This window comes from Eleutherodactylus coqui, chromosome 1 (genome assembly GCF_035609145.1).
Source record: "Eleutherodactylus coqui strain aEleCoq1 chromosome 1, aEleCoq1.hap1, whole genome shotgun sequence".
NCBI lineage: Eukaryota > Metazoa > Chordata > Amphibia > Anura > Eleutherodactylidae > Eleutherodactylus > Eleutherodactylus coqui.
Genome location: NC_089837.1, coordinates 114,864,641 through 114,889,921, shown reverse-complemented (window position 1 = coordinate 114,889,921; position 25,281 = coordinate 114,864,641).

Below are 25,281 nucleotides of genomic sequence, written 5' to 3'. Positions count from 1 at the left end.
CTAAAATCTAGAATATGAATAAAGGGAAGAGAAAGAAGAAGGAAGGAAAGGTAAAAAAAAATATCTGTTGCGTTTTTGCTGAGGTATTATGATCTTATCTTCTCCTTATAGAGGGATGTTGTTGTGGACTAGCCCAGTACAACAATGTTTTATATTATATCAAATTTGGAAAGAAACCTTTCTATATAAATTTTTAGAACATGGCAAGTCCAAAGCCTACAAAGTTTTATCCCCATAGGGAGCATGTTTTACGTCCCTGGGGATTAAAACTCAGCAAAGCAGAATGTAAAAAGTCGACGAGGTGGTCACTAAGGGGTTAAAACCATTGTATTTCCTTATTGTAGTCACTAGCTTTGACAAAGGCAGAAGATGCTGCCTTAAAGCGTTGCTGCGGACAAGGCGTTTTATCTATGTGTCTTGTGTTCTAAGTATGAATTTCCAAGAAAGAAAGAAGTTGTGTGAAGAAGCTAGCAGCCAATCCTCTTTCTTGATATTTAGTTATAGGGGTTAGTTAGCTTAGTACTTTGGGTCTATTTAGTATCAGAGGTTAAGTATAGTTTCTGTCAGTCAGTCTTGGACGGCTCCTGATCTCTCTCCCATAGTAGGGGTGCCCTTTTCAGGGTGGGTACCTTTCTTGAAGCACAGATCCAATTCAGGTGGTTCTGACTACTTTGTCAGTGACGTCCTCCATACTGCATTATATCTAGTTCAGTTATTCTTAGTCCATAAAGACCTGTATTACTAGTCATCAATTTTACTCTGTCTTTGTATCCAACATTTGTCACCTTCAGTTGTGCACACCAGTCGATTCAGACATAACCTATAAAATTTTATTTTACATATTTTATTTGCAACATTTTTGATGAGAAGCTAGTTTAGCTTAAGTCTACAGCTTTGGACTCAATTTCCCATGTAAGCATACTACTGTGTGCTCCTCTAACCCAGGAGACAGAGTTCTTGCTACCCTGCATTTTACAGGATGTATGCAAGAGCAATTGTAATAACTCATGCCATGTTTATGAGTGTTAAAATACTATGCCAAATTATACTAACATACAATTTAAGATTAGTGGCTTTTTAAAACAGGAAATATGTAGTTTATTGTTTATCGGCCTTTTTTTCCTCAAAAGTAGAACGGGCTTCCTATATGCTATTATTTTCTTTATATGTTCTCATACTGTGGTATTGAATTTGTTAAATCTATCAATTTACCAGTAAAGATCTATCCACAAGTAGTAACATTGTTTTTATTATGGTATTTGAACATTTATAACAAGTCTTTAAAAACCAATAGTACTTACATTAATCTCAATAGGAATCTTCAGTGGTTGCTAAGAAACTGCACAGCCTTCACAATGTACTTATAGATATTTCAGCAAGCAAGCTCAGAGTCAACGTTTTGCCTCATACTGGGTGATCCTGTTGTTTAGTTTTTTTTAAGCAATTTATTTGCATGCAGGTAAAATGTGCTGAATGTCATTAAATTTAACATTAGGACATCCTATGAAATCACAAGTTGTGAGCTTTTTTGGAAAGGCTCCCCTGACACCAAGGACCTTTGTCATAAACCAAACAAACATATGGTTAGTTTTCAAAAGCTCTATAAAATAAAGCAGAAGCTTTGAACACATGCTTGGTGAATTAATCAAGCTCTATAAACACATTTGCTACTTCATAGTTAACATTTGCATGCAACTAAACCATCATAAATGATGTATGTTTGATTGTAGCTGCTTCATAGTTCTAAAAAACTCTATAAAGTGTATCTCTGACCTTCCTAGTCTTGGACTCAATATGTTTATAGAACAGCTAAGACATCAATTAGAATATGTAATTCTTGGAAATATTGCAATTTGTCCATGATTAAATGATAGTATGCCATGGTATTTCTGATTATTAGGATATTTTACTTGCATTACATACAGCCTTATGGAAGTCAACTAAACCTCACCATAACTCATATCTCTTACCTTTTATGACACTGATGATACAGTAGTAACAGCTCAATTTGCCTTTCATCTAAGAAAGATCTAAAACAAAGGACAATGTAAAAAAGACAACATAAACAGAATTGGACACCCTTTGGGCATCCATCATCAGTAGTGCTTTTCACTCAAGAGTTTTGTTCTTGAAATCAGAAGCTCCTGCTCTCAAGAGTGCCTACCGAAGAGCTAATTGATCATTGATTTATCATGTGGACTTCAACAACAGTCTACAGGAGTTCTGTGGTCCCTCAAATTACAAGCTCGTCAGGTTATAGCATTTTCATCATACAAGGGTCTTTCCAGGAAATTTGTAACCTGAAACCACATTCAACATGCAATGACAATTCAGATCAGTGGCACATCAAAACCCAGCAAATCAGTATGGACATTTCAAGGGTAAAACTCCTGTACTACTAAAGTGCATGCAGTGATTGGGTGTCTAGTAGATTCTGTCTTCAGCACAATATGGTACTATATTTTCTGCACCTCTCCTTATTAATGCCATCCTGAGATGCTCCTTTGGACCCCAGGTGAAAGTGCTTTATATATTCCTGCAGCTGTTTTTGACTTTTATATGTAGGAACATGATTTCTCTACATTAGTTATCTGCTTATTTTGCTTTTATATGGCTCTTTTTCTTCATTTGAGTTGATATTCTGGCTCTTTGGAGCTGTTTACTAGTTTTCCATAGAATATGGTCTCAAGTTACATTTTATAATTTGAGTGGACCTGTGACTTTAACCCTCTCCAATCCACTGTCTGACATCTAAAAACATTATGATTTAAGCTCCGATGTTGGAAGACGTCCGTCTGGGTTCTCTTACTGTATATTGCCAGCCTCTCTGCTGTCGGAGCCTATCCAATATGTCACCTCATGCAGTACTGGCTTAAGCCAGCAGATAGTGCAGTTGTATAATGGCAGAAAAAGAGTAAGCCCCCTAGGAAAACCAGAATACAAATTGGATTGTAAAAGGTTAGTAGTCTAATGGCCCTTTAACACTGGTCGACAGTCGGGTAAACAGAGCAGGTGCAGAGCATTTACACTGACAGACTTCACCGCTGGATTGCGTGTTTCTCACTCAGCGCTTCATCTTCTATGTGAAGCGCTGAGTGGGGAATGTTTACACTGAACAACGAACCCGTGACCCAGTGATAGTTTATGCTGACTGAAAGTGTGCAATAGGAACCTGTGAACAAATAGTGAGCAACTTTTTTTGCATTTACACTGCATGATTATTGCTAAAATTTGTTTGTTTGACCGAATCTTGAGAGATAATCATCCCGTATGAATAGCCAAATGGTATTCTGACCAGATGATCGTCAGATAAGACTATGAGTAAAGAGAAAGTATATTTAAAGGTAAAAAAAATTGAATTCTGTGGCTGATTTTGAGCTGTGAACTCTGTGATAGGGATGAAAGTTAGAACATTGATGTGTTGAGAAAATATTTCTATATTATTTGTTTCCAAGCAGCAGCACTAAGGAAGAGATAGAGATTTACCATTAAAAAAAGAAAAATGTGGATTTCCACAAACCAATTTGATTATTATTTCCAATGGTGTTTTATAATCTGTATTTTAAAAACAGTCTGCCATTGTTATGAAAATCAGGTCTAAATCCGTTGACTTCCTGGTGAGCCAGTAGTAGATTTGTGTTTATAGACAGCAGCCAATCTGAGGAGGCAGATCTACAGGGAGTTGGGGGTGGGAGGTGAGAACAGCAGTTTGTCTTAACCAATGATTAGGCAGGGGGTGTGTCTCAGACTATCTCATACTCCCATAGATGTTGCAGCTAAGATGTAGATACAGATCATAACTCTGCTCCTGTAGAGTAAAAAGAGAAACATCTGGTAATTACCATCTGCAGTTCTTGACTTCCATATACTTTTTGATCTCATGACTGGACCTTTGAACCTTTTGTATCAGATTATGGAAAATCTAAAAAATCTAAAAAATAAATATGGTGCATTAATAGAATATATTAACATTACAAGAAGAAAGCATGTAAAGAACACAGACAACAAACCCCCCTTTTTCAACTTTTAGCCTTGTACATCTGCATCCTGGAGCACGATCCAAAAACTGAACATTTCCAAGGTATTGCACAAGCACTGTTATGACCCATTATAAGTATTTTCAATTGAATTTTCTCATGGGTTTGCTACATGTAATTCCTTTTACACTTTCCTAAAGCAGACCCCATTTATTGCTTCAATTTATCCCATTTCCACTAATGCAGCTTCTTCTTTTAATGAAAAAATATTAAACACTTTCTTAGAAAATCAATGTTGCCATGTCACAGCACATCTATTTGTAGATGAACTTTAATGCTTTCTTTTTTCTTACACAGCAGGTACACCGGGTTAAATGTAACCAGTCAGTTCCAAGCATTTTAGGACCCAATGGATAAATTGCAGCCACCATAATAACTAAAATGTGAGTACATTGAAAAGGTCAACTACTACATTGATCTGTGAACCTGATTAACCTTATAATTATAAGCCATCTTTTGTACATTTTGCAGATACCGAGTGTTGAAAAGTGTTTTATTGTGTAGTCTACACAATTAATGGGTTTATAACATATAAACCTTTGTGCCTCCAAAACTAAAAGCTGTGATGTTGAAACCATGCTGGGAACAGGAAAAAAATCCATAATTGTTTATTTTATTGTGAATTAAAAGGTTTTCCATATATCTCTGATTACCAATATTAATAAGCGATTCGCAATATTGAAACACCTAATTGAATGTATGAGTAAATAAACTATAATTTTCTAGCAAGCAAGTAAAAGTCCAATCAAGCAACTGAAAGTAAAAGTTTATTGTATTTATATAAAAGGAATCAGAACATTTTGCAAAAATTCATCTACTATGATATTTTCATGATTATAACATTAAATTTCCAACCTATACCCCAAATGCTAATATCTCATCCAACAGTCTACAATAGTTTTAATCAAAACAATAAAGACATAAAGATAATAAAAGTTTAAAAGCTTCAAGTTCAGATTCTGAAGTAGTATTTGTTCCTGCAACAACACAATGCTTAAACTAAACAAAACACGAAAATCAAATGTAGCTAGATTTCTCTTAACGCTCCTCTATTGATTTTAAAAAGTGGAACATCTATGTGACATGTAACACATTGAAGTTACAAGACTCAGCTTGTCTACACCATTGATTTCAGGCACTTACAGTCCATATTAAGTGGGTTTTAAGGTATTTTATGCTTGATCTCAAACACCATAAAATGTTCAAACTCACCATGTAAAAACCATCAAGTACAAGTTTGTGTAATACTGAAGATCAAACTACTTAGGCCCAGACATCCGATTTCATTTTTCACTGGCCATATTCCGACAATGCTTTTGATTTCCCAAAGCATGGTTGTTGAAAAGCCTCGAAACAAAATGGCAGATGAGGTGGAAAATTTGATAAAAGCTCTTTGTTGTTACCTATGAAACATATTAGGTACAACTGTTTCTACACGCTAATTGTTCTTGCCTTACTACCTGAGGGCATGTTCATGTACTTTTCTAGATTTAGAGCAATTCCAAGAGGAACAATTTATAATTTAATATTCCCTCTCTTCTCTTTTCACAGTTTTTATACCAATTTTAAAGTAAATGAAAGGAATTTCTAGTGAGACAGAAAGTGAATGAGAAGCAGCTATGGATTAGAAAATATATCCAGTCTTTATAGCAATTATGTAATATTTACCCATATATATTTAGTTACATTCAATTATAACAGTTTTATATATGAATTTGTGAAGGAAACATTCAATCTTCCTAATGTTATTGTCTAATGCCAAAAGTTTCAATCACATGCAGTCGTTAGATTGTGTGGTAATGTTGTCAAGGAAATGTACTATGCACAAAGCTTCTTCTACAAAGCTGCTATGAAAAAGGGAGTTCAGATATCACATGGTTGCCTGTGCAATATTAGCAACCCATTTCTTCACCGCGTCTCCCATCACAAAAATCAAGCTTCTGTCAAGAGACAAGGATGCCAGGAACATTGGAGCTATTAGTTCTTAGGTCAGCATGGCTGGCTGCATAGCTTTGACGCCGCAGTCCCATTGACTCTGTTGTAGCTTTTCTTTTCTCTCTATTCAATGCTATTTCCTTGTACCAAATCATATTAGATTTGTCTCCCAGCACTTTGAACCTGTAAAATGTGCAGTCTCCACCATTCCCTGTCAATAAGTGATGTCAGATTTGACTGACAGAGAGTGGTGTAGACCGGACACTTGACAGATCCAAAGAATCGGCAGCAGACTCTAACAATATGAGAGAACATAGGAGAGTTGAGAGAAGAGGAAAGTTATGATAGAGTTTGCGGGGCAATGGTGCAATGTGACCAATGTGACCCTTCTGATATGTCCGACATGTCTGCTATGACAACAACTAGAGATGAGCGAATGTACTCGTCCGAGCTTGATACTCGTTCGAGTATTAGCGTGTTCGAGATGCTCGTTACTAGAGGCGAGTACCACGCGATGTTCGAGTTACTTTCACTTTCATCTCTGAGACGTTAGCGCGCTTTTCTGGCCAATAGAAAGACAGGGAAGGCATTACAACTTCCCCCTGTGACGTTCAAGCCCTATACCACCCCCCTGCAGTGAGTGGCTGGCGAGATCAGGTGTCACCCGAGTATATAAATCGGCCGCTCCCACGGCTCGCCACAGATGCATTCTGACAGAGATCAGGGAAAGTGCTGCTGATGCTGGAGCTGCTATAGGGAGAGTGTTAGGAGTGATTTTAGGCTTCAAGAACCCCAACGGTCCGTCTTAGGGCCACATCTGACCGTGTGCAGTACTGTTGAGGCTGCTTTTAGCAGTGTTGCACAATTTATTTTTTTTTGTATATCGGCCGTGCAGAGCATTGCGTCTGCAGTCTGCAGTCATTGTACAGAGTATAGGGCCAGTACTGGTGAGGCAGGGAAAGAGATATTCAAGCTATATAGGCAGTGGGCTTTTTCCAAAAAATTGGGGAAAAATACTATATTTGGGCTGCCTGTGAGCGTCTTCAGTTTACTGCGTGTCTGCTGGGGGTAGTAGTCCTAATTAATACGCAGCTAAGTGTTACAGCGGGCTTGCGCAAAATTGTTTCCTGGATCTGCTGTCTCTGTTACATGATCGCTGTCATCCCGCCAGAGGGAAACAGTATACATAATATTATACGCTGCCTACAGTATCTATCTGCTGGGGGTAGTAGTCCTAATTAATACGCAGCTAAGCGTTACAGCAGGCTTGCGCAAAATTGTTTCCTGGATGTGCTGTCTCTGTTACATGATCGCCGTCATCCCGGCAGAGGGAAAGAGTATACATAATATTATACGCTGCCTACAGTATCTGTCTGCTGTATCAGCTCAGCATTTAAAAAAAATAGAAGCAAAATACTTAAGGCCTACTACTGGCCTTTGGCCACTTGACTGCTTCTGCGCTGTGAATTCCACTAGCTCAGTCATACGCACCTACGTCTCACTACAGGCGTGCACAAAATTGTTTCCTGGCTCTGCTGTGCGTTCCGTAAGGGAAGTCAGCCTCCAACCACAGGCCAATAAGCGGCACATTTAATTACAGCGTTCTGTTTCTGCACTACTGGTAATACAGCATGCTGAGAGGTAGGGGTCGGCCTAGAGGTTGTGGACGCGGGCGAGGACGCGGAGGCCCAAGTCAGGGTGTGGGCACAGGCCGAGCTCCTGATCCATGTGTATCGCAGCCGACTGCTGCGGGATTAGGAGAGAGGCACGTTTCTGGCGTCCCCACATTCATCTCACAATGAATGGGTCCACGCGGTAGACCTTTATTAGAAAATGCAGTGTGAGCAGGTCCTGTCGTGGATGGCAGAAAGTGCATCCAGCAATCTATCGACCACCCAGAATTCTGCGCCGTCCACTGCTGCAACTCTCAATCCTCTGGCTGCTGCTCCACCTTCCTCCCAGCCTCCTCACTCCATTACAATGACACATTCTGAGGAGCAGGCAGACTCCCAGGAACTGTTCCCGGGCCCCTGCCCAGAATGGCCAGCAATGGTTCATCTCCCACCGGAGGAGTTTGTCGTGACCGATGCCCAACCTTTGGAAAGTTCCCAGGGTCCGGGGGATGAGGCTGGGGATTTCCGGCAACTGTCTCAAGAGCTTTCAGTGGGTGAGGAGGACGATGACGATGAGACACAGTTGTCTATCACTCAGGTAGTAGTAATTGGAGTAAGTACGAGGGAGGAGCGCACAGAGGATTGGGAGGAAGAGCAGCAGGACGATGAGGTGACTGACCCCACCTGGTTTGCTACGCCTACTGAGGACAGGTCTTCAGAGGGAGAGGCAAGTGCAGCAGCAGGGCAGGTTGGAAGAGGCAGTGCGGTGGCCAGGGGTAGAGGCAGGGCCAGACCGAATAATCCACCAACTGTTTCCCAAAGCGCCCCCTCGCGCCATGCCACCCTGCAGAGGCCGAGGTGCTCAAAGGTCTGGCAGTTTTTCATTGAGTGTGCAGACGACCGACGAACAGTGGTGTGCAACCTTTGTCGCGCCAAGATCAGCCGGGGAGCCACCACCACCAGCATGTGCAGACATATGATGGCCAAGCACCCCACAAGGTGGGACGAAGGCCGATCACCGCCTCCGGTTTGCACCGCTGCCTCTCCCCCTGTTCCCCAACCTGCCACTGAGATCCAACCCCCCTCTGAGGACACAGGCACTACCGTCTCCTGGCCTGCACCCACACCCTCACCTCCGCTGTGCTCGGCCCCATCCACCAATGTCTCTCAGCGCACCGTCCAGCCGTCGCTAGCGCAAGTGTTGGAGCGCAAGCGCAAGTACGCCGCCACGCACCCGCACGCTCAAGCGTTAAACGTGCACATAGCCAAATTGATCAGCCTGGAGATGCTGCCGTATAGGGTTGTGGAAACGGAGGCTTTCAAAGCTATGATGGCTGCGGCGGCCCCGCGCTACTCAGTTCCCAGTCGCCACTACTTTTCACGATGTGCCGTCCCAGCCCTGCACGACCACGTCTCCCACAACATTGTACGCGCCCTCACCAACGCGGTTACTGCCAAGGTCCACTTAACAACGGACACGTGGACAAGCACAGGCGGGCAGGGCCACTATATCTCCCTGACGGCACATTGGGTGAATTTAGTGGAGGCTGGGACAGAGTCAGAGCCTAGGACCGCTCACGACCTACCCACCCCCAGAATTGCGGGCCCCAGCACGGTGGTGGTATCTGCGGCGGTGTATGCTTCCTCCACTAAACCACCCTCCTCCTCCTCCTATGCAACCTCTGTCTCGCAATCAAGATGTGTCAGCAGCAGCAGCACGTCGCCAGCAGTCGGTGTCGCGCGGTGTGGCAGCACAGCGGTGGGCAAGCGTCAGTAGGCCGTGCTGAAACTACTCAGCTTAGGAGAGAAGAGGCACACGGCCCACGAACTGCTGCAGGGTCTGACAGAGCAGACCGACCGCTGGCTTGCGCCGCTGAGCCTCCAACCGGGCATGGTCGTGTGTGACAACGGCCGTAACCTGGTGGCGGCTCTGCAGCTCGGCAGCCTCACGCACGTGCCATGCCTGGCCCACGTCTTTAATTTGGTGGTTCAGCGCTTTCTGAAAAGCTACCCACGCTTGTCAAACCTGCTCGGAAAGGTGCGCCGGCTCTGCGCACATTTCCGCAAGTCCCACACGGACGCTGCCACCCTGCGCACCCTGCAACATCGCTTTCATCTGCCAGTGCACCGACTGCTGTGCGACGTGCCCACACGGTGGAACTCTATGCTCCACATGTTGGCCAGGCTCTATGAGCAGCGTAGAGCTATAGTGGAATACCAACTCCAACATGGGCAGCGCAGTGGGAGTCAGCCTCCTCAATTCTTTACAGAAGAGTGGGCCTGGTTGGCAGATATCTGCCAAGTCCTTGGAAACTTTGAGCAGTCTACCCAGATGGTTAGCGGCGATGCTGCAATCATTAGCGTCACCATTCCTCTGCTATGCCTCTTGAGAAGTTCCCTGCAAAGCATAAAGGCAGACGCTTTGCGCTCAGAAACAGAGGCGGGGGAAGACAGTATGTCGCTGGATAGTCAGAGCACCCTCCTGTCTATATCTCAGCGCGTTGAGGAGGAGGAGGAGGAGCATGAGGAGGATGAGGAGGAGAGAAGAGACAGCTTGGCCCACTGCTGAGGGTACCCATGCTGCTTGCCTGTCATCCTTTCAGCGTGTATGGCCTGAGGAAGAGGAGGAGGAGGATCCTGAAAGTGATCTTCCTAGTGAGGACAGCCATGTGTTGCGTACAGGTACCCTGGCACACATGGCTGACTTCATGTTAGGATGCCTTTCTCGTGACCCTCGCGTTACACGCATTCTGGCCACTACGGATTACTGAGTGTACACACTGCTCGACCCACGGTATAAGGAGAACCTTTCCACTCTCATACCCGAAGAGGAAAGGGGTTCGAGAGTGATGCTATACCACAGGACCCTGGCGGACAAGCTGATGGTAAAATTCCCATCCGACAGCACTAGTGGCAGAAGGCGCAGTTCCGAGGGCAAGGTAGCAGGGGAGGCGCGGAAATCAGGCAGCATGTACAGCACAGGCAGGGGAACACTCTCTAAGGCCTCTGACAGCTTTCTGGCTCCCCCGGAAGACTGTGTCACCGCTCCCCAGTCAAGGCTGAGTCGGCGGGAGCACTGTAAAAGGATGGTGAGGGAGTACGTAGCCGATCGCACAACCGTCCTCCGTGACGCCTCTGCCCCCTACAACTACTGGGTGTCGAAGCTGGACACGTGGCCTGAACTCGCGCTGTATGCCCTGGAGGTGCTTGCTTGTCCTGCGGCTAGCGTCTTGTCAGAGAGGGTGTTTAGTGTTTGTTCTCTATCACCATCAAAAACGTGGACCTTTTAGCTTCATCAATCTGTGTATAATATTCATCCTCCTCCTCCTGCTCCTCCTCCTGAAACCTGACGTAATCACGCCGAACGGGCAATTTTTCTTAGGCCCACAAGGCTCAGTCATATAATTTTTGTAAACAATTTTTATACGTTTCAATGCTCATTAAAGCGTTGAAACTTTCACCTGAACCAATTTTTATTTTAACTGGGCTGCCTCCAGGCCTAGTTACAAATTAAGCCACATTAACCAAAGCGATTAATGGGTTTCACCTGCCCTCTTGGTTGGGCATGGGCAATTTTTCTGAGGTACATTAGTACTGTTGGTACACCAATTTTTTGGGGCCCTCGCCTACAGTGTAATCCAATTAATTTTTTGCCCACCTGCATTAAAGCTGACGTTACATCAGCTGTGCTGGGCACTGCAATGGGCTATATTTACGTACCGCCGGTGGGTTCCAGGGAGCCATCCATGCTGTGGGTCCACAGGGAATTGTAACTGCATGTGTCTACTTCTAAAGAACCCCAGTCTGACTGAGGCATGCAGTGTGGGCCGAAGCCCACCTGCATTTAATCGGACGTTACCTCTACTGTGATGGGCACTGCAATGGGATACATTTATGTACAGCCGGTGGGTTCCAGGGAGCCACCCATGCTGTGGGTGCACACGGAATTCCCATTGCGGAGTTGTACCTGCCTGTGACTACTTATAAAAAAATGCGGTCTGACTGGGGCATGCAGACACCTTGACAGAATGAATAGTGTGTGGCACATAGGTTCCCCATTGCTATGCCCACGTGTGCAGCTCCTGATGGCGGTGGCACAGGATTATATTTCTCATTGCTTCTGTACAGCATTGTGGGCTATCGCCCCGCCCCTTTTAAAGAGGGTCGCTGCCTAGCTGTGCCAACCGTCTGCAGTGTGTGCCTCCGGTTCCCCCTCATGGCAGACGCACTTATAAATAGACATGAGGGTGGTGTGGCATGAGGGCAGCTGAAGGCTGCGCAGGGACACTTTGGTGTGAGCTGTGGACACTGCGTCGTGCGGGGGGGGGGGGGAGGGGTTGGCAGCATGTTACCCAGGAGAAGTGGCAGCGGAGTGTCATGCAGGCAGTGATTGTGCTTTGTTGGAGGTAGTGTGGTGCTTAGCTGAGGTATGCATTGCTAATGAGGGCTTTTCAGAAGTAAAAGTTGTTGGGAGGGGGGGGGCACTCTTGCCGCTATTGTGGCTTACTAGTGGGACCTGGGAACTTGAGATGCAGCCCAACATGTAGCCCCTCGCCTGCCCTATCCGTTGCTGTGTCGTTCCTATCACTTTCTTGAATTGCCTAGATTTTCACAAATGAAAACCTTAGCGAGCATCGGCGATATACAAAAATGCTCGGGTCGCCCATTGACTTCAATGGGGTTCGTTACTCGAAACGAACCCCCGAGCATCGCGATAATTTCATCCCGAGTAACGAGCACCCAAGCATTTTGGTGCTCGCTCATCTCTAGCAACAACTGTAAAGTCAGAAAAAAGGCTTTTCCCCCAGATGTCAACAGTTGATGCATATTTGGCACATCTTTTCATAAAATGTATTACACAAACAGAACCTTAGTAAAAGCATAGTATACAAATTACTTGTGCAAGGAACAAGAGTGTCTAGTACTCATGTTAGCTATGTAAAAAAGTTGTACACATATAGCAGAAATATTAAAACTATTTTGCATAAATGTTTGAAGAAAATCTAAGCCAGTCTTCTGCAGAAAAAGAGTGAGTCACATAGATCACCTGTTAGTTGACTGAAAGTGAATAACATTAACTCATGTAGGGAATGACTCTGCGGGCATCTCTATAGTCAACTACTCTATAAATATAAAAGAGAGTCATGTATTCTATGAATTTAAAAGAGATTGGGAAAAATGAACTTTATGGAAAGAAATAATATTAATTCTGGCCTTGTTGGGGTTGTTCAAGATAATTTTAAAACACAGGTTCCATATGCTAAAACACAATAAACACTTATACTAACCTCTATTGGGTCTCTTCATCTCTGACCAACCAATTCGGATCTCCCCTGTAACACAATGTTTACAGGCTGTTGTAGCATGTTTAATGATATCACAGGCTGCTGCAGCCAATCACAGTCCTCAGTACTGAAGCTCTAACGCCCGTAATTGGCTGCAGCAGCCTATGATGTACTGTACACAGGCTAAATGCAGCCTGTAAACACACCCAGCACAGAGGACCAAGCTATGCTGCACGAAATGTGGGGAACCAGGAGAGGTGAGTATAAGCTTGTATATTAATTATTAGGGCTGGTAACAATCTAGAAATGAAATGGTTGTATTTATAAAGGATAGTTCAGGACATGGCTGTTTTAGTAAATAGTTCTATTCCCCTCTTATATGGCAACATAAAAATGATTGATTTTTAAAAATGTTTTTATTGTGAAAAAGTAGTAAAACATTAAAAAAAATATTAGAAATTTGGCATTATTTATGGTAAATGGTAAATGGGACAAAACTTATAGAGTGAAAAATTGAATTGCTGTTTTTTATTCCATTTCATTGATTCCGATTGATTTATCCAAGAAAGAGTTAGTAAAAGTTAATCAATAACTTATATTTACCCATAAAAATGGTGACAATGAAAATTAAAATTTATTAACATGAAAAATAAAAATCTAGAGCTTTCCGAATTGCTACATCCTTAAAGAGGTCTTCTGGGAAAGGGAAAAAAATGCTATTTTGCCCACCCAGCTCGTGATAACCCCATCCTAGAATGTAACTATTAAGGGTTGCATGCAGCTCGATACCTAAGAGAGAGCACGCATGGGGCAGGGCTGAAGTGTATTACTACACTGTTTGTTCCTGTCAGGCATTATTCACACAAGTGTTTTTACGTGACTGTTTAGCTGCGTTTATACGTTATCCAAAATTCGTGACCATCTGAAGCATGGGTTCCTAATGTATTTGTGTCAGTTCAGGAGGGTGAAGGGAAAATGTATTTTTTCTCATCCATTCTCCCCAGGTCCAATTTATTTGGAGCTGGGGAGAATGGATGAGAAAAAAAAATAAATGGGTTAAAGGGCCATTCTGGTGAATTTTGTTTTCATTCATTATGTAAAAAACCCCAAGTATAGATAAGTGAGCTAATGTTACCTTGGATAGTTATTTCTTTATATCTGCAAATCCTGGAGTCCTTTTCCTCCCTTGTAATATGATATCAGTTCTGACGAGCTGAGATTTACTTGGGTTTATGTATTATCAAACTATTCAGTTTCTCAGACAGCATAATTCCTGAGTGATGGACCACAGATTGTCTGTGTCGCGCTAAGAGGCACAGACAATCCTATCACAGTTACTGATGATAACAAAACAGCTTCTTTCTCCGAATTATAATAGAGGAGCTCACAGCTCAGCTTCCTGACTGTACACTATATAGACAAAAGTATTTGGACACTGCATGTTTTTCAGAAAAAGTGCTTAATGACTCTATTTAGTAGGGTGTCAGCCCTCCCTTTGCTTGTATTACAACGCGACACGTCGAGGCATACTTTCCACAAGTGCAAGCGCGATGTGCTGATGCATCATGGGAGTGTTAGCACAGACCAGTGAAAGCAGAAAGCTCAGTATCAAGATTGCGCCAGACAGAAAGCTGCACAGCATGGAAGTGACTGCAATATGCAGGGAGATATAAAGCATGTGAAAGGCAATCAGCCAAGGGGTGTGGGGGAGGGTTGTGGGGGGGGGGGGGCAAAAATGGAAAAATCTGTGTTCACCGGAGTGGCCCTTTAGGTGCTGATATGTCAAATTAATACATCCCTAAAAGAGACAAATATATTTTCACAGGACTGTATATTTGGAATGGCTCTTTATATCTTGATATAACAACAACTGAACTTATTGTATAACTGATCTCAGTGTTTTTTTACTGTTCTAAACTACATATTGTTTTCTGATTACACAAGGCTATAGCGTTTATTGACATAAATTAATTCTTTTCATTAGCCTCTATTGTTAATACTAAGGCTTCTAGACCTGTGATTGTTGACTAAGAGTAACAAAGTTCAGAGCACAGAACATAGCAAAGTCTTATTAGCGAACGTATTTTCTGTAAAAAGGATATATTTAAGAGTTTATTGTATCCTGATATTATAAGGTGTCACGCGAGTGACCTGGTCACTCTATCCATTTTACATTTGAGATGCACTTTAATGTATGCTTATACTAAGTGTAGTGCTTTGGACTCATATTGAATTCTATTTGCTTTTCAATATCTTTCTCCATTGCTCCAAATGACAGCAACCAATCACTGACTTCAGGTGTCATCAGGGTAAGCAGAGACAACCAGATATGTTCACTTGTGGGACTCCTGCTGTGCCTGTGATTTCTGTCATCAAAATGCGTTAGCCAAAGGTAGAGAAGTTATGCCTCATCAATGTTGACTGATGGCTGGTGACAACATAAGATACAACATAAGTAGTTTCCCGGTACAAATAATATATACACAACGATTCATTTCCTTATTGAGGAAGTATATGTAAGATAGCAATGTTTTTATATTTGAGTTACAAAATTTAACAGGCAGAATAAAAAATTGTAAGAATCAGAGACTAATAGAAAAGTGTGTATATATATATATATATATATATATATATATATATATATATATATCTTGAAATTTTTATATATGTCTTTACATTGTAAAGCAGTCAAAACTCAGTGTTATTTTTTTAGAATTAACCCTTAACTGACTTGGCATAGTCAAAAAAACACCTCGCTGCATCTAATTATGAGTGTAACTTTTGAACCAGGCAATGTGTCTCTATGTGCTTCCACGTAATATCAATTTACTGCAGGTATGCTCATATACACTGGTGTACCACTAGGGGTTGTAATTGTGAACCAGCCCCTTAGCCAGGGGGGCCCATGAGCTCCCTCGGTATACTGTGCCAACACCACGGGCTGACTATGGCTGGAGCTCAGGGAAGGACTGTTACCTGGGGCAGCGAGCAGCCAATTCAATGCCGCAGACTCCCCTAGCATGTGGTCCTCAAAACCTCTTAAAGACTGCAGTTGTGATTTGCCGTAACTGCAGTCTGTCAGAGTGCTGCCAGCCGCATGATTGGTCCAGCCAGTAGTGTCTGATAGTGAAGGAGGGGAGCATGCTGAAGTAACCTAGTTATATTCTTGTTTTATGTATAACTGGTATAAGTGATACTGTATAACTTAAACCAGCTGTTCGTATATAATCATATACAGGAGATACCCAGGTTATACCAGCATGGTACGTCACTATTTACAGGAGATGTACATCCCCCTATATATAGTGATATGAACCATGCTGGTGTAACCTGGGTATCTTCTGTATATAATTATATATGTACAGCTGGTATAAATTAAACATCCTGTATATAGTGATTTGGACCATGCTGGTATAATTTGGGTATCTTCTGTATATAATTATATACTGTATGTTCGACCGATAGAAGTTACACATTTCCTGTATATAGTGATATGGATAATGCTGGTATAACCTGGCGATCTCCTGTATATAATTGCACACTTTACACATATTTAAAAAACACATGAAAAACATGCATGCAGTTTAAAAAAAAACAAAAAACTGCATATCTTGTTTAAAACAACATGTAGTTTTTAATAGTTTATGCAGTTTCTTAAAAACGCATGTGGTTATTGAATACAGCATGCAGGTTTTTTTTGTTTTTTTGTTTTAAATCTTGCAACAAATGCAACAAAAAAACAGAATCAGGAATGTTCACAGTGCTTCAATTTTGTATGCAATGACCACTGTAAAAAATAAGCAACTGTGCCAAGTGTAATAGTTAATGTACAGGGCCCCTTTATCAAGCCTAACAAACAGAAGACATGGACTTAGTTATATATTAGACTCAGAAGCTGATACCATGTGACCTCATGGTGCTCCGAGGCGTCTGTGGACACAGTAAGATGTTATGCGTCCCACTTGCGTTCCAACCAGGCGCTATAGCGTAACGCAGCGTCAATGAACACGTAGAACATTTTGTCTTCTATTCTGTCTCCATCTGTTTAATAAATCATTTGGAATGATGACCAGTTTCTACCGCTTGTGACTATCATCTGCTATCCAAGAGTTTGGGGGGAGTTGGATGCAATCCATACCCCTCCAGTGAAGTAAGTTTTCCCTGATTATCCTCTGTTGATACCAAGTAAGCCCAAGACCTGACTTTTTCCAGGGCACATTCAGTGGTCCTGTGTTTTTGTATATTGTTTAATACGGAGGCACACCGTCTGTGGATTGGTTCTTTGCTGCTCTCCTGGTTGCCATCCTTCCAGCAGGATTCATCCTTGAGGATACACTCTTGGCTTGGACCCAGGGTATGGAGACCTGTCACTGACAGGCTCCATGACAGGTGAGTCCTAGCTTTCTCCTCTTTATTTTTTCACTGTTTACCAATTCCTCCTAGGAGCGCTAGCCAATTGGTTTATCTCTGCAAGTGTAATAGTCAGTTCTTCACAGTATAGTAAATGATAAGGCTGATTCTTTTAAGGTCTATCAATTCTTTTGGATAGAAGGCTGTCAGTTTTTTGTGCAGATTAATACATATTATTTAGTTTTTTCTAGACAGCTAGAAATATTGTTGATTTGGTGGAACCAGTATGTAGCATCATCATCCTGACAGTGCGCTAAATCTTCTAATTACATAGCGCTCCCACTGCCATTACCTTTGAGCGGTGGCAGTGCTACGCAAATAGTGTAAGTGCATTGAATCGTGCTAAGCTGCAACTCACTATCGAAGTAACCTGCTAACTCAAGATGTGTTAGCGGTATTAGATTGGTGTTTAGTTTTAAAATATTAGACCCTAAGGGCTTGTTTACACGAGCGCTGTGGGCACGTATGAGAGGAATACACAGAAAACGCTTGTATAGGAACCAATGGTTTCCTATAGAAGCATTCGCATGAAAGAATTTTAGACAAACTAAATTTGCGCACCTAAAAAAAATAGAACATTCAACTGCAAGGTCTAAGCTCCGAGGTGCATGAAAAGTTAGGACCTGACCCATCTTTGGTGCGTGCTTTCCATAGACTGCTATGGGAGCTGGAAAGCACGCACCACGCACCTCAGATCGTGTCAATGGGATAATTCAAGTAGCTGGGATTCACCTGTTCACACGATCTTTAGTGTAGTATAGCTGAGCTATTTACTATTTAGCTATTTCCTGAGCTAAACAGCGCTCGTCTGAATAAGCCCTAGTACAATGCCTAAATAAACTTTACAAAATGGAATGTTTTTTTTACTTCTGAGAGTGTTGTTGATTGGGATATCTTAAAGTGTTCGAAAAATATATGATTATATCACAATTCCTCTCTGTTTTATTGAAAAACCTTTAAAAAATCACAAATTTTGTCAATTTAAGGCTAAAACCATCATTCACAAGACTGGGGACATTCTGGACCATCAAAAGGAGTTACGATTGTAGAAATAGAGAAGTGAGCTAAAGGCTACAGACGTTTCTCCACCCTGTAAATAAATACTGAACTGCAATGAATGATTCCAACTAAACTAGTGATATTCTATTAATTTATAATAGCCCTTTTACATGAGACGATTATTGTTCAGAATGGTTCAGATTTCCATGCTCCTATGAGAATTTGATGAATCGTCCTGTGCAAATGCATGCCACGACTGAACAACTGGCATGAATTGTTCAGTCATTCAGTTTCTACGTGCCAAAAACTGACGTGTCGTTCAGCATAAACAGCTGTCATTCACTTTTGAAGGATTGTCTGCTTACAGTGAATAGAGGCGGACGGGAGGAGAGCGCTCCCCGTCCGTTCCGCTTCCATTCTGGCAGCGCTGTGAGCAATGCCAGCAATAATGGCTGCTGTGTAACAGCACAGGAACGTGCATCACTAGGAAGAGTTCTGGGCATGGTTTGCCTGATAGCTCGTAGAAGAAAGGTTGAGCGATATGTCTCAGCAATCATACCGTATGTACTGTACTTTCTCTCAGTTCCTGATTGGACGTTCATGGGGGAATTCAGTGGGTTTTATTATTTGGACATCTTTTAGAACTCCTAATGAAAGACATTTTTATAAGAGCTTCTATTTAAAGGGCACCTGTCATGTGACGGAGTGCTGCAAGTTAGCAAGCATGTTATGGTGACTTGTTAATCAGATAGATGACACACAGCTTTCTCTTGAACTATTTCCTACCTGCTATAAAAAGGATGTAGCAACCAGCAAAACACTCTGCTCAAATAGGATATGGGGCATTGATCATGCAGGAGTTCCCCCTTAGGGCGCCCACCCACTTGCGTTTTTTTCCCCTGCGAAATTCGCAGCATTTTTTTCTCTGCAGGGGTCTATGGGACTTGTAATGTTAAAATCGCGATCGCGCAAAATCGCAATTTACCGCGAAATCGCGATTTTGCGCGATCGCGATTTTAACATTACAAGTCCCATAGACCCCTGCAGAGAAAAAAATGCTGCGAATTTCGCAGGGAAAAAAAATCGCCAGTGGGTGGGCGCCCTTAGGGCTCAGTCACACGGGCGTTTTTTTGTCTGATTTGCAGATACACCTGCGATCTGCAAATATATATACCCAATGCATTGCAATGGGATCGGTCACATGGCCGTTTTTTATGCGGCTGTGCCGAAAATTATATGACACAACGATTCGCAGAACGCGTGTAACTGCGTTCTGCGCAAATTGTTGTTCTTGTATATGCGCTCAATGGGGCCGGCGGCAGCAGCGCTGACCCTATTGAGAACATATACTAAAGATCGTTCTCCTCTGGCACAGCTGTAGCAGCTGTCGCAGAGAAGAACGATGTTCTCCCATTGAATTCAACGGAGCCGGCAATAAAGCCGACTCCATTGAAAGCAATGGGCTGCCGGCAAGCGCTATATTCATTTTCGGGGAAGGGCTTCAAATATAAGCCCTTCCCTAAAAAACCATCCAAAAAAGTGTAAATATATATATATATATATATATATATATATATATATATATATACTCACCTTTTTGCAGCTGCCGGAGATCAGCCACATCCAGCCGGCTCTTCTCCTGAACTGCTTTCTGTAGTATTCAGCAGGCGGGGATTTAAAATCCCCACCTGCTGAATGGGCTGCCTCTGATTGGTCACATCCCTCAGCCAATCAGAGGCAGCTCTCACTCACCCATTCATGAATTCATGAATGGGTGAGTGAGTGCTGCCTCTGATTGGCTGAGCACTGTGACCAATCAGAGGCAGCTCTCAGCCAGATGTGGCAGGTGCAGCAGGGTATTCTCTTCCTTGCGGGGATGAAGGAAACATCTTCCGCATGAGGCAGATGTGTTCTTCATCCTCACGGGGACACGGTAGCGGTGGGCAGGTAAATATTTTTTTTTTATTTTCTTGTTTTTAAGGGAAGGACTTATATGGGGTGCTGGCAGACCATTGCCTTCAATAGAGCCGCCGACAGTAGCCGCGGCTCCATTGAAGGCAATGCATGGACTTTCATACACGCGTGTTTTTGCGCGTACATAGGTGCGCACCTATGTACGCACAAAAACACGCTCGTGTGAAGCCACCCTGAATGCTGTCTTCACAGACTTCCAACTACTAAATTTAATTGCTAAGGAAGTTTTATAAGTGTTTACTAAGTTTTCTATGTTTTAGGCAGATCCCCAACATCTGAAACATAATTTTTAGAGATGAGCAAACGTACTCGTCCGAGCTTGATACTCGTTCGAGTATTAGCGTGTTCGAGATGCTCGTTATTCGAAACGAGCACCACGCGATGTTCGAGTTACTTTCACTTTCATCCCTGAGACATTAGCGCACTTTTCTGGCCAATAGAAAGACAGGGAAGGCATTACAACTTCCCCCTGCGACGTTCAAGCCCTATACCACCCCCCTGCAGTGAGTGGCTGGCGAGATCAGGTGTCACCCGAGTATATAAATCGTCCCCTCCCGCGGCTCGCCACAGATGCATTCTGACATAGTTCAGGGAAAGTGATGTCTTGCTGGAGTTGCTATAGGGAGAGTGTTAGGAGTTATTTTAGGCTTCAAGGGGCCACATCTAACCGTGTGCAGTAGTGTGGAGGCTGCTTTTTGCAGTGTTGCACTTTTTTTTGTATATCGGCAGTGCAGAGCATTGTGTCCTGCAGTAATTTTACATTGTCCAGGGCCAGTAGTGGTGAGGCAGGGACAGAAGACATATTTAGTGTATATAGGCAGTGGGCCTTTCCAAAAACATTTGGGAAAAAAAATCTATTTGGGCTACCTGTGACTGTCCTCAGTATACTGGGTCTCTGCTGGGGGTAGTTGTCCTAATTCATACGCAGCCAGCTAAGTGTTACAGCAGGCTTGCGCAAAATTCTTTCCTGGCTCTGCTGTGTGTTCCGTAAGCGAAGTCAGCCTCCAACCACAGGCCAATAAGCGGCACATTTAATTACAGCATTCTGTTTCTGCACTACTGGTAATACAGCATGCTGAGGGGTAGGAATAGGCCTAGAGGACGTGGACGCGGGCGAGGACGCGGAGGCCCAAGTCAGGGTGTGGGCACAGGCCGAGCCAGTGCAGTGGCCAGGGGTAGAGGCAGGGCCAGACCGAATAATCCACCAACTGTTTTCGAAAGCGCCCCCTCGCGCCATGCCACCCTGCAGAGGCCAAGGTGCTCTAAGGTCTGGCAGTTTTTCACAGAGACGCCTGACGACCGACGAACAGTGGTGTGCAACCTTTGTCGCGCCAAGATCAGCTGGGGAGCCACCACCACCAGCATGCGCAGGCATATGATGGCCAAGCACCCCACAAGGTGGGACGAAGGCCGATCACCGCCTCCAGTTTGCACCACTGCCTCTCCCCCTGTGCCCCAACCTGCCACTGAGATCCAACCCCCCTCTGAGGACACAGGCACGAGTGCCTACCGGCCTGCACCCACACCCTCACCTCCGCTGTCCTCGGCCCCATCCAGCAATGTCTCTCAGCGCAGCATCCAGACGTCGCTAGCGCAACTGTTTGAGCGCAAGCGCAAGTACGCCACCACGCACCCGAACGCTCAAGCGTTAAACGTGCACATAGCCAAATTGATCAGCCTGGAGATGCTGCCGTATAGGCTTGTGGAAATGGCGGCTTTCAAAAGCATGATGGCGGCGGCGGCCCCGCGCTACTCGGTTCCCAGTCGCCACTACTTTTCCCGATGTGACGTCCCAGCCCTGCACGACCACGTCTCCCGCAACATTGTACGCGCCCTCACCAAAGCGGTTACTGCCAAGATCCACTTAACAACGGACACGTGGACAAGCACAGGCGGGCAGGGCCACTATATCTCCCTGACGGCACATTGGGTGAATTTAGTGGAGGCTGGGACAGAGTCAGAGCCTGGGACCGCTCACGTCCTACCCACCCCCAGAATTGCGGGCCCCAGCTCGGTGCTGGTATCTGCGGCGGTGTATGCTTCCTCCACTAAACCACCCTCCTCCTCCTCCTCCTCCTCCAACGCAACCTGTCTCTCGCAATCAAGATGTGTCAGCAGCAGCAGCACGGCGCCAGCAGTCGGTGTCGCGCGGCGTGGCAGCACAGCGGTGGGCAAGCGTCAGCAGGCCGTGCTGAAACTACTCAGCTTAGGAGAGAAGAAGCACACGGCCCACGAACTGCTGCAGGGTCTGACAGAGCAGACTGACCGCTGGCTTGCGCCGCTGAGCCTCCCACCGGGCATGGTCGTGTGTGACAACGGCCGTAACCTGGTGGCGGCTCTGCAGCTCGGCAGCCTCACGCACGTGCCATGCCTGGCCCATGTCTTTAATTTGGTGGTTCAGCGCTTTCTGCAAAGCTACCCACACTTGCTACCCACACCTGTCATACCTGCTCGGAAAGGTGCGCCGGGTCAGCGCACATTTCCGCAAGTCCAAGACGGACGCTGCCACCCTGCGGACCCTGCAACATCGGTTTAATCTGCCAGTGCACCGACTGCTGTGCGACGTGCCCACACAGTGGAACGCTACACTCCACATGTTGGCCAGACTCTATGAGCAGCGTAGAGCTATAGTGGAATACCAACTCCAACATGGGCGGCGTAGTGGGAGTCAGCCTCCTCAATTCTTTACAGAAGACTGGGCCTGGTTGGCAGCCATCTGCCAGGTCCTTGGAAACTTTGAGGAGTCTACCCAGATGGTGAGCGGGGATGCTGCAATCATTAGCGTCACCATTCCTCTGCTATGCCTCTTGAGAAGTTCCCTGCAAAGCATAAAGGCAGACGCTTTGCACTCGGAAACGGAGGCGGGGGAAGACAGTATGTCGCTGGAAAGTCAGAGCACCCTCATGTCTATATCTCAGCGCGTTGAGGAGGAGGGGGAGGAGCATGAGGAGGAGGGGGAAGAGACAGCTTGGCCCACTGCTGAGGGTACCCATGCTGCTTGCCTGTCATCCTTTCAGCGTGTATGGCCTGAGGAGGAGGAGGAGGATCCTGAAAGTGATCTTCCTAGTGAGGACAGCCATGTGTTGCGTACAGGTACCCTGGCACACATGGCTGACTTCATGTTAGGATGGCTTTCTCGAGACCCTCACGTTACACGCATTCTGGCCACTACGGATTACTGGGTGTACACACTGCTCGACCCACGGTATAAGGAGAACCTTTCCACTCTCATACCCGAAGAGGAAAGGGGTTCGAGAGTAATGCTATACCACAGGACCCTGGCGGACAAACTGATGGTAACATTCCCATCCGACAGCGCTAGTGGCAGAAGGTGCAGTTCCGAGGGCTAGGTAGCAGGGGAGGCGCAGAGATCAGGCAGCATGTACAGCGCAGGCAGGGGAACATTCTCCAAGGCCTTTGCCAGCTTTATGGCTCCCCAGCAAGACTGTGTCACCGCTCCCCAGTCAAGGCTGCGTCGGCGGGAGCACTGTAAAAGGATGGTGAGGGAGTACGTAGCCGATCGCACGACCGTCCTCGGTGACGCCTCTGCCCCCTACAACTACTGGGTGTTGAAGCTGGACACGTGGCCTGAACTCGCGCTGTATGCCCTGGAGGTGCTTGCTTGTCCTGCGGCTAGCGTCTTGTCAGAGAGGGTGTTTAGTGCGGCTGGGGGAATCATCACGGATAAGCGTACCCGCCTGTCAACCGACAGTGCCGACAGGCTTACACTCATCAAGATGAACAAAGCCTGGATTTCCCCAGACTTCTCTTCTCCACCAGCGGACAGCAACGATACCTAAGCAATACGTAGGCTGCACCCGCGGATGGAAGCATCGTTCTCTATCACCATCAAAAACGGGGACCTTTTTGGTTCATCAATCTGTGTATTCTATTCATCTTCCTCCTCCTGCTCCTCCTCCTGAAACCTCACGTAATCACGCCGAACGGGCAATTTTTCTTAGGCCCACAAGGCTCAGTCATATAATTTTTGTAAACAATTTTTATACGTTTCAATGCTCATTAAAGCGTTGAAACTTGCACCTGAACCAATTTTTGTTTTAACTGGGCTGCCTCCAGGCCTAGTTACCAATTAAGCCACATTAACCAAAGCGATTAATGGGTTTCACCTGCCCTCTTGGTTGGGCATGGGCAATTTTTCTGAGGTACATTAGTACTGTTGGTACACCAATTTTTTTGGGCCCTCGCCTACAGTGTAATCCAATTAATTTTTTGCCCACCTGCATTAAAGCTGACATTACATCAGCTGTGTTGGGCACTGCAATGGGATATATTTATGTACCCCCAGTGGCTTCCTGGGACCCACCCATGCTGTCGGTCCACATGGACTTCCCATTAGGGAGATGTACGTGCCTGTGTATACTTTTAAAAAACTCGAGCCTGACTGGGTATGCAGTTTGGGCCGAAGCCCACCTGCATTTAATCGGACGTTAGCTCTGCTGTCCAGGGCACTGCAATGGGATACATTTATGTACAGCGGGTGGGTTTCAGGGAGCCACCCATGCTGTGGGTGCACACGGAATTCCCATTGCGGAGTTGTACCTGCCTGTGACTATTTATAAAAAACCGCAGTCTGACTGGGGCATGCAGACACCTTGACAGAATGAATAGTGTGTGGCACATAGGTTCCCCATTGCTATGCCCACGTGTGCAGCTCCTGATGGCGGTGGCACAGGATTATATTTCTCATTGCTTCTGTACAGCATTGTGGGCTATCGTCCTGCCCCTTTTAAAGAGGGTCGCTGCCTAGCCGTGCCAACCCTCTGCAGTGTGTGCCTGCGGTTCCTCCTCATGGCAGACGCACTTATAAATAGACATGAGTGTGGCGTGGCATGAGGGCAGCTGAAGGCTGCGCAGGGACACTTTGGTGTGTGCTGTGGACACTGGGTCGTGCGGGGGGGGGGGGGTTGGGCAGCATGTAACCTAGGAGAAGTGGCAGCGGAGTGTCATGCAGGCAGTGATTGTGCTTTGTTGGAGGTAGTGTGGTGCTTAGCTAAGGTATGCATTGCT